Genomic DNA, 11,538 nt, shown 5'->3' with positions numbered 1-11,538 from the left:
ACTGTCTATTATCTATCCTTTACCCCTACCTACAGTATACTGCTGTTACTGTCTATTATCTATCCTTTACCCCTACCTACATTATACTACTGTTACTGTCTATTATCTATCCTTTACCCCTACCTACAGTATACTGCTGTTACTGTCTATCTATCCTTTACCCCTACCTACAGTATACTGCTGTTACTGTCTATTATCTATCCTTTACCCCTAACTACAGTATACTGCTGTTACTGTCTATTATCTATCCTTTACCCCTACCTACAGTATACTGCTGTTACTGTCTATTATCTATCCTTTACCTCTACCTACAGTATACTGCTGTTACTGTCTATTATCTATCCTTTACCCCTACCTACAGTATACTGCTGTTACTGTCTATTATCTATCCTTTACCCCTACCTACAGTATACTGCTGTTACTGTCTATTATCTATCCTTTACCCCTACCTACAGTATACTGCTGTTACTGTCTATTATCTATCCTTTACCTCTACCTACAGGATACTGCTGTTACTGTCTATTATCTATCCTTCACCCCTACCTACAGTATACTGCTGTTACTGTCTATTATCTATCCTTTACCCCTACCTACAGTATACTGCTGTTACTGTCTATTATCTATCCTTTACCCCTACCTACAGTATACTGCTGTTACTGTCTATTATCTATCCTTTACCCCTACCTACAGTATACTGCTGTTACTGTCTATTATCTATCCTTTACCCCTACCTACAGTATACTGCTGTTACTGTCTATTATCTATCCTTTACCTCTACAGTATACTGCTGTTACTGTCTATTATCTATCCTTTACCCCTACCTACAGTATACTGCTGTTACTGTCTATTATCTATCCTTGACCCCTACCTACAGTATACTGCTGTTACTGTCTATTATCTGTCCTTTACCCCTACCTACAGTATACTGCTGTTACTGTCTATCTATCCTTTACCCCTACCTACAGTATACTGCTGTTACTGTCTATTATCTATCCTTTATCTCTACCTACAGTATACTGCTGTTACTGTCTATTATCTATCCTTTACCCCTACCTACAGTATACTGCTGTTACTGTCTATTATCTATCCTTTACCCCTAACTACAGTATACTGCTGTTACTGTCTATTATCTATCCTTTACCCCTACCTACAGTATACTGCTGTTACTGTCTATTATCTATCCTTTACCCCTACCTACAGTATACTACTGTTACTGTCTATCTATCCTTTACCCCTAACTACAGTATACTGCTGTTACTGTCTATTATCTATCCTTTACCCCTACCTACAGTATACTACTGTTACTGTCTATCTATCCTTTACCTCTACCTACAGTATACTGCTGTTACTGTCTATTATCTATCCTTTACCCCTACCTACAGTATACTACTGTTACTGTCTATCTATCCTTTACCCCTACCTACAGTATACTGTTACTGTCTATTATCTATCCTTTACCCCTACCTACATTATACTGCTGTTACTGTCTATTATCTATCCTTTACCCCTACCTACAGTATACTGCTGTTACTGTCTATTATCTATCCTTTACCCCTACCTACAGTATACTGCTGTTACTGTCTATTATCTATCCTTTACCCCTACCTACAGTATACTGCTGTTACTGTCTATTATCTATCCTTTACCCCTACCTACAGTATACTGCTGTTACTGTCTATTATCTATCCTTTACCCCTACCTACAGTATACTGCTGTTACTGTCTATTATCTATCCTTTACCCCTACCAACAGTATACTGCTGTTACTGTCTGCTGTCTGCTGTTACTACCTACCTACAGTATACTACCTACCTACAGTATACTGCTATACCTATAGTGGGATCTGAAAGTATTGAAACCCTTAATAAAGATGAGCAATAATGACTGTATAAAATAAATATTTCCAATACTGAGCTATATTTTATGCTAAAAATAAATTGTGGAATTATATTATTTGATACTAATACAATCAGAGAATGGCATTTTGTTTAACAGGTAAACCACTATTTTCACAAAGGTAGGGGTCAAAATGATTGACATCCCTAAAGATTCTTATAAATAAAGTGAAGTATTTTGGTCCCATATTCCAATGCAATGACGACGTCAAGCTTGTGATTCTACAAACTTGGATAGATTTGCAGTATGTTTTGGTTGTGTTTCTGTTGTGCCCAACAGAAATGAATGGTCACAGCATTACACCCTGGATCCCTGCTGGCTTGCCTTTGACGTTAAACTTCTGAAGCTAAGCAGGGTTGGTCCTGGTCGGCCCCTGGATGGGTTGACCAGATGCTGCTGGAAGTGGTGTTGGAGGGCCAGTAGGAGGCACTCTTTCCTCTGGTCTAAAAACATATCTAAATTCCCCAGGGCAGTGATTGCGGATATTGCCCTGTGTTGGGTGTTGTCTTTAGGATGGGATGTTAAACAGGTGTCCTGACTCTCTGTAATCACTAAAGAACCCATGGTACTTATCGTAAGGGTCTTGGCTAAATTCCCAATCTGGCCTTTTTACCATCGTGGCCACCCAATCGTGGCCACCCAATCGTGGCCACCCAATCGTGGCCACCCAATCAGCTTCCAATTGGCTCATTCATTGCCCCCGTTACTATTCCCCAGGTCGTTACTGTAAACTTAGAATGTGTTCTCAGTCAACTTACCTGGTAAAAAAAAATAAAAAATAAAAAATTATTATAAAGAAGAATAGAACATAGTTTCTAAACACTTCTACAATAATGTTACCGTGGTTACGGATAATCCTGAAGGAATCGTGAATGAGAGAAAAAGTTACAGAGGATCAAAGGTCAGACATGCTAACCTCTCACCATTACCAAAAGCAGGGGAGATTAGCATTAGTATGTATTGGGACTTTTGACCGTCTCTAACTTTCTTACTCAACCCCTGATCAATGTCTTGTTTATAGTAGTCCTGTAGCTCAGTTGGTAGAGCATGGCGCTTGTAACGCCAGGGTAGTGGGTTCGATTCCCGGGACCACCCATACGTAGAATGTATGCACACATGACTGTAAGTCGCTTTGGATAAAAGCGTCCGCTAAATGGCATATATTATTTTTTTCTCTCCAAAACTCTTGAACGTGCCGTCCTTGGCCAGCTCTCCCGCTATCTCTCTCAGAATGACCTTCTTGATCCAAATCAGTCAGGTTTCAAGACTAGTCATTCAACTGAGACTGCTCTTCTCTGTATCACGGAGGCGCTCCGCACTGCTAAAGCTAACTCTCTCTCCTCTGCTCTCATCCTTCTAGACCTATCGGCTGCCTTCGATACTGTGAACCATCAGATCCTCCTCTCCACCCTCTCCGAGTTGGGCATCTCCGGCGCGGCCCACGCTGGGATTGCGTCCTACCTGACAGGTCGCTCCTACCAGGTGGCGTGGCGAGAATCTATCTCCTCACCACGCGCTCTCACCACTGGTGTCCCCCAGGGCTCTGTTCTAGGCCCTCTCCTATTCTCGCTATACACCAAGTCACTTGGCTCTGTCATAACCTCACATGGTCTCTCCTATCATTGCTATGCAGACGACACACAATTAATCTTCTCCTTTCCCCCTTCTGATGACCAGGTGGCGAATCACATCTCTGCATGTCTGGCAGACATATCAGTGTGGATGACGGATCACCATCTCAAGTTGAACCTCGGCAAGACGGAGCTGCTCTTCCTCCCGGGGAAGGACTGCCCGTCCATGATCTCGCCATCACGGTTGACAACTCCATTGTGTCCTCCTCCCAGAGCGCTAAGAACCTTGGCGTGATCCTGGACAACACCCTGTCGTTCTCAACTAACATCAAGGCGGTGGCCCGTTCCTGTAGGTTCATGCTCTACAACATCCGCAGAGTACGACCCTGCCTCACACAGGAAGCGGCGCAGGTCCTAATCCAGGCACTTGTCATCTCCCGTCTGGATTACTGCAACTCGCTGTTGGCTGGGCTCCCTGCCTGTGCCATTAAACCCCTACAACTCATCCAGAACGCCGCAGCCCGTCTGGTGTTCAACCTTCCCAAGTTCTCTCACGTCACCCCGCTCCTCCGCTCTCTTCACTGGCTTCCAGTTGAAGCTCGCATCCGCTACAAGACCATGGTGCTTGCCTACGGAGCTGTGAGGGGAACGGCACCTCAGTACCTCCAGGCTCTGATCAGGCCCTACACCCAAACAAGGGCACTGCGTTCATCCACCTCTGGCCTGCTCGCCTCCCTACCACTGAGGAAGTACAGTTCCCGCTCAGCCCAGTCAAAACTGTTCGCTGCTCTGGCTCCCCAATGGTGGAACACACTCCCTCACGACGCCAGGACAGCAGAGTCAATCACCACCTTCCGGAGACACCTGAAACCCCACCTCTTTAAGGAATACCTAGGATAGGATAAAGTAATCCTTCTCACCCCCTTAAAAGATTTAGATGCACTATTGTAAAGTGGCTGTTCCACTGGATGTCATAAGGTGAATGCACCAATTTGTAAGTCGCTCTGGATAAGAGCGTCTGCTAAATGACTTAAATGTAATGTAAATGTAATTATTATTATTTATAACACACTAAAACGCCAGGCCAAACTCCACAGTGTGTTTTATATAGAAAACACTAAAAGAGAAAACTAGCTGGGATCACGAACGTGGAGCCCACACACACACACACACACACACACACACACACACACACACACACACACACACACACACACACACACACACACACACACACACACACACACACACACACACACACACACACACACACACACACACACACACTATGGGGAGAGGTTGGGTCGTACCCAGAGTCCTGCAGAGATATAAACTGCCAAACCTTAGCTGGCTCTTTTATAGTTTATGGGTTTTCTCCAAAACCAAAACCGTCTCTTTTATAGTTTATGGGTTTTCTCAAAACCAAAACCGTCTCTTTTATAGTTTATGGGTTTTCTCAAAACCAAAACCGTCTCTTTTATAGTTTATGGGTTTTCTCAAAACCAAAACCGTCTCTTTTATAGTTTATGGGTTTTCTCAAAACCAAAACCGCCTCTTTTATAGTTTATGGGTTTTCTCAAAACCAAAACCGTCTCTTTTATAGTTTATGGGTTTCTCAAAACCAAAACCGCTCTTTTATAGTTTATGGGTTTTCTCCAAACCAAACCGTCTCTTTTATAGTTTATGGGTTTTCTCCAAAACCAAAACCGTCTCTTTTATAGTTTATGGGTTTTCCAAACCAAAACCGTCTCTTTATAGTTTATGGGTTTTCTCCAAAACCAAAACCGTCTCTTTTATAGTTTATGGGTTTTCTCAAAACCAAAACCGTCTCTTTTATAGTTTATGGGTTTTCTCCAAACCAAAACCGTCTCTTTTATAGTTTATGGGTTTTCTCAAAACCAAAACCGTCTCTTTTATAGTTTATGGGTTTTCTCAAAACCAAAACCGTCTCTTTTATAGTTTATGGGTTTTCTCCAAACCAAAACCGTCTCTTTTATAGTTTATGGGTTTTCTCCAAAACCAAAACCGTCTCTTTTATAGTTTATGGGTTTTCTCAAAAACCAAAACCGTCTCTTTTATAGTTTATGGGTTTTCTCAAAAACCAAAACCGTCTCTTTTATAGTTTATGGGTTTTCTCAAAAACCAAAACCGTCTCTTTTATAGTTTATGGGTTTTCTCTAAACCAAAACCGTCTCTTTTATAGTTTATGGGTTTTCTCCAAAACCAAAACCGTCTCTTTTATAGTTTATGGGTTTTCTCAAAAACCAAAACCGTCTCTTTTATAGTTTATGGGTTTTCTCCAAACCAAAACCGTCTCTTTTATAGTTTATGGGTTTTCTCTAAACCAAAACCGTCTCTTTTATAGTTTATGGGTTTTCTCCAAACCAAAACCGTCTCTTTTATAGTTTATGGGTTTTCTCCAAACCAAAACCGTCTCTTTTATAGTTTATGGGTTTTCTCCAAACCAAAACCGTCTCTTTTATAGTTTATGGGTTTTCTCCAAACCAAAACCGTCTCTTTTATAGTTTATGGGTTTTCTCAAAACCAAAACCGTCTCTTTTATAGTTTATGGGTTTTCTCCAAACCAAAACCGTCTCTTTTATAGTTTATGGGTTTTCTCAAAACCAAAACCGTCTCTTTTATAGTTTATGGGTTTTCTCCAAACCAAAACCGTCTCTTTTATAGTTTATGGGTTTTCTCCAAAACCAAAACCGTCTCTTTTATAGTTTATGGGTTTTCTCAAAAACCAAAACCGTCTCTTGTTGACAACTGCTATTTTCATTAATGTAAATAAATAATATAAATATAAATAAATCACTATTGTATATTATATATCATTAATGTATAGCATAAATCACTATTGTATATTATATATCATTAATGTATAGCATAAATCACTATTGTATATTATATATCATTAATGTATAGCATAAATCACTATTGTATATTATATATCATTAATGTATAGCATAAATCACTATTGTATATTATATATCATTAATGTATAGCATAAATCACTATTGTATATTATATATCATTAATGTATAGCATAAATCACTATTGTATATTATATATCACTAATGTATAGCATAAATCACTATTGTATATTATATATCATTAATGTATAGCATAAATCACTATTGTATATTATATATCATTAATGTATAGCATAAATCACTATTGTATATTATATATCATTAATGTATAGCATAAATCACTATTGTATATTATATATCATTAATGTATAGCATAAATCACTATTGTATATTATATATCATTAATGTATAGCATAAATCACTATTGTATATTATATATCATTAATGTATAGCATAAATCACTATTGTATATTATATATCATTAATGTATAGCATAAATCACTATTGTATATTATATATCATTAATGTATAGCATAAATCACTATTGTATATTATATATCACTAATGTATAGCATAAATCACTATTGTATATTATATATCATTAATGTATAGCATAAATCACTATTGTATATTATATATCATTAATGTATAGCATAAATCACTATTGTATATTATATATCATTAATGTATAGCATAAATCACTATTGTATATTATATATCATTAATGTATAGCATAAATCACTATTGTATATTATATATCATTAATGTATAGCATAAATCACTATTGTATATTATATATCATTAATGTATAGCATAAATCACTATTGTATATTATATATCATTAATGTATAGCATAAATCACTATTGTATATTATATATCATTAATGTATAGCATAAATCACTATTGTATATTATATATCATTAATGTATAGCATAAATCACTATTGTATATTATATATCATTAATGTATAGCATAAATCACTATTGTATATTATATATCATTAATGTATAGCATAAATCACTATTGTATATTATATATCATTAATGTATAGCATAAATCACTATTGTATATTATATATCATTAATGTATAGCATAAATCACTATTGTATATTATATATCATTAATGTATAGCATAAATCACTATTGTATATTATATATCATTAATGTATAGCATAAATCACTATTGTATATTATATATCATTAATGTATAGCATAAATCACTATTGTATATTATATATCATTAATGTATAGCATAAATCACTATTGTATATTATATATCATTAATGTATAGCATAAATCACTATTGTATATTATATATCATTAATGTATAGCATAAATCACTATTGTATATTATATATCATTAATGTATAGCATAAATCACTATTGTATATTATATATCATTAATGTATAGCATAAATCACTATTGTATATTATATATCATTAATGTATAGCATAAATCACTATTGTATATTATATATCATTAATGTATAGCATAAATCACTATTGTATATTATATATCATTAATGTATAGCATAAATCACTATTGTATATTATATATCATTAATGTATAGCATTTATCACTATTGTACAGTCATGGCCAAAAGTTTTGAGAATGACACAAATATTAATTTCCACAAAGTTTGCTGCTTCAGTGTCTTTAGATATTTTTGTCTGATGTTACTATGGATACTGAAGTATAATTACAAGCATTTCATAAGTGTCAAAGGCTTTTATTGACAATTACATGAAGTTGATGCAAAGAGTCACTATTTGCAGTGTTGACCCTTCTTTTTCAAGACCTCTGCAATCCGTCCTGGCATGCTGTCAATTAACTTCTGGGCCACATCCTGACTGATGGCAGCCCATTCTTGCATAAGCAATGCTTGGAGTCTGTCAGAATTGGTGGGATTTTATCAGCATATCGATTGCGCAACCAGGGGTGGAAAAACCTTGGATCATTGTTACTCCGCGACGCATATAAGGCCCTGCCCCGCCCCCCTTTCGGAAAAGCTGACCACGACTCCATTTTGTTGATCCCTGCCTACAGACAGAAACTTAAACAAGAGGCTCCCACGCTGAGGTCTGTCCAACGCTGGTCTGACCAAGCTGATTCCACACTCCAAGACTGCTTCCATCACGTGGACTGGGATATGTTTCGTATTGCGTCAGATAACAACATTGACGAATACGCTGATTCGGTGTGCGAGTTCATTAGAACGTGCGTTGAAGATGTCGTTCCCATAGCAACAATTAAAACATTCCCCAACCAGAAACCATGGATTGATGGCAGCATTCGCGTGAAACTGAAAGCGCGAACCACTGCTTTTAATCAGGGCAAGGTGTCTGGTAACATGACCGAATACAAACAGTGCAGCTATTCCCTCCGCAAGGCTATCAAACAAGCTAAGCGTCAGTACAGAGACAAAGTAGAATCTCAATTCAACGGCTCAGACACAAGAGGCATGTGGCAGGGTCTACAGTCAATCACGGATTACAAGAAGAAACCCAGCCCAGTCACGGACCAGGATGTCTTGCTCCCAGGCAGACTAAATAACTTTTTTGCCCGCTTTGAGGACAATACAGTGCCACTGACACGGCCTGCAACGAAAACATGCGGTCTCTCCATCACTGCAGCCGAGGTGAGTAAGACATTTAAACGTGTCAACCATCGCAAGGCTGCAGGCCCAGACGGCATCCCCAGCCGCGCCCTCAGAGCATGCGCAGACCAGCTGGCCTGTGTGTTTACGGACATATTCAATCAATCCCTATACCAGTCTGCTGTTCCCACATGCTTCAAGAGGGCCACCATTGTTCCTGTTCCCAAGAAAGCTAAGGTAACTGAGCTAAACGACTACCGCCCCGTAGCACTCACTTCCGTCATCATGAAGTGCTTTGAGAGACTAGTCAAGGACCATATCACCTCCACCCTACCTGACACCCTAGACCCACTCCAATTTGCTTACCGCCCAAATAGGTCCACAGACGATGCAATCTCAACCACACTGCACACTGCCCTAACCCATCTGGACAAGAGGAATACCTATGTGAGAATGCTGTTCATCGACTACAGCTCGGCATTCAACACCATAGTACCCTCCAAGCTCGTCATCAAGCTCGAGACCCTGGGTCTCGACACGGCCCTGTGCAACTGGGTACTGGACTTCCTGACGGGCCGCCCCCAGGTGATGAGGGTAGGCAACAACATCTCCTCCCCGCTGATCCTCAACACTGGGGCCCCACAAGGGTGCATTCTGAGCCCTCTCCTGTACTCCCTGTTCACCCACGACTGCGTGGCCACGCACGCCTCCAACTCAATCATCAAGTTTGCGGACGACACAACAGTGGTAGGCTTAATTACCAACAACGACGAGACGGCCTACAGGGAGGAGGTGAGGGCCCTCGGAGTGTGGTGTCAGGAAAATAACCTCACACTCAACGTCAACAAAACTAAGGAGATGATTGTGGACTTCAGGAAACAGCAGAGGGAACACCCCCCTATTCACATCGATGGAACAGTAGTGGAGAGGGTAGCACGTTTTAAGTTCCTCGGCATACACATCACAGACAAACTGAATTGGTCCACTCACACAGACAGCATCATGAAGAAGGCGCAGCAGCGCCTCTTCAACCTCAGGAGGCTGAAGAAATTAGTCTTGTCACCAAAAGCACTCACAAACTTCTACAGATGCACAATCGAGAGCATCCTGGCGGGCTGTATCACCGCCTGGTACGGCAACTGCTCCGCCCTCAACCATAAGGCTCTCCAGAGGGTAGTGAGGTCTGCACAACGCATCACCGGGGGCAAACTACCTGCCCTCCAGGACACCTACACCACCCGATGTCACTATCATCCAGAAGGCGAGGCCAGTACAGGTGCATCAAAGCTGGGACCGAGAGACTGAAAAACAGCTTCTATCTCAAGGCCATCAGACTGTTAAACAGCCACCACTAATATTGAGTGGCTGCTGCCAACACTGACACTGACACTGACTCAACTCCAGCCACTTTAATAATGGGAATTGATGGGAAATGATGTAAATATATCACTAGCCACTTTAAACAATGCTACCTTATATAATGTTACTTACCCTACATTATTCATCTCATATGCATACGTATATACTGTACTCTATATCATCGACTGCATCCTTATGTAATACATGTATCACTAGCCACTTAAACTATGCCACTTTGTTTACATACCCATCTCATATGTATATACTGTACTCGATACCATCTACTGTATCTTGCCTATGCTGCTCTGTACCATCACTCCATAGGGCGGAGTCCCATTTGGCCGGTTGAATAAAGTTAGTTTAATCTATGTTGCTGTACCCTCTACTTCCAGCAGAGGGAAGCAAACTCATGTCTATGAGAGAATGAGAGAGAAAGTTGTAGTTGTAGATAAGTGCCCTGCTCGATGGCATCTAGGCATCTACACACAGCCCCAGAAAGGGTCAGACAGCGGGCTCAGAAAGACTCAAGTAATGAACATGAACACAAAATGTATGATGTTTGATGAGAGAGAGAGAGAGGTAAGAGAAAAGAGGAGAGAGAGAGGGAGAGGTAAGAGAAAAGAGGAGAGAGAGAGGTAAGAGAAAAGAGGAGAGAGAGAGAGAGGTAAGAGAAAAGAGGAGAGAGAGAGAGAGAGAGGGAGAGGTAAGAGAAAAGAGGAGAGAGAGAGAGAGGTAAGAGGAGAGAGAGAGAGAGAGAGAGAGAGAGAGAGAGAGAGAGAGAGAGAGAGAGAGAGAGAGAGAGAGAGAGAGAGAGAGAGAGAGAGAGAGAGAAGAGAGAGGTAAGAGAAAAGAGGAGAGAGAGGGAGAGGTAAGAGAAAAGAGGAGAGAGAGGGAGAGGTAAGAGAAAAGAGGAGAGAGAGAGAGAGGGAGAGAGGTAAGAGGAAAGAGGAAAGAGAGGTAAGAGGAGAGAGAGAGAGAGAAAGATGTAAGAGGAAAGAGGAGAGAGAGGTAAGAGGAGAGAGAGAGAGAGAGAGGTAAGAGAAAAGAGGAGAGAGAGAGAGGTAATAGAAAAGAGGAGAGAGAGAGAGAGGTAAGAGGAGAGAGAGGTAAGAGGAGAGAGAGACAGAGAGGTAATAGAAAAGAGGGGGGAGAGAGAGAGAGGTAAGAGGAAAGAGGAGAGGAAAGAGGAAAGAGGAGAGAGAGGTAAGAGAAAAGAGGAGAGAGAGGTAAGAGGAGAGA

This window comes from Oncorhynchus keta, chromosome 7 (assembly GCF_023373465.1).
Source record: "Oncorhynchus keta strain PuntledgeMale-10-30-2019 chromosome 7, Oket_V2, whole genome shotgun sequence".
Taxonomy (NCBI): Eukaryota; Metazoa; Chordata; class Actinopteri; order Salmoniformes; family Salmonidae; genus Oncorhynchus; species Oncorhynchus keta.
The sequence above is the reverse complement of the archived record's forward strand: the minus strand, read 5'-3'. Positions refer to the sequence as shown.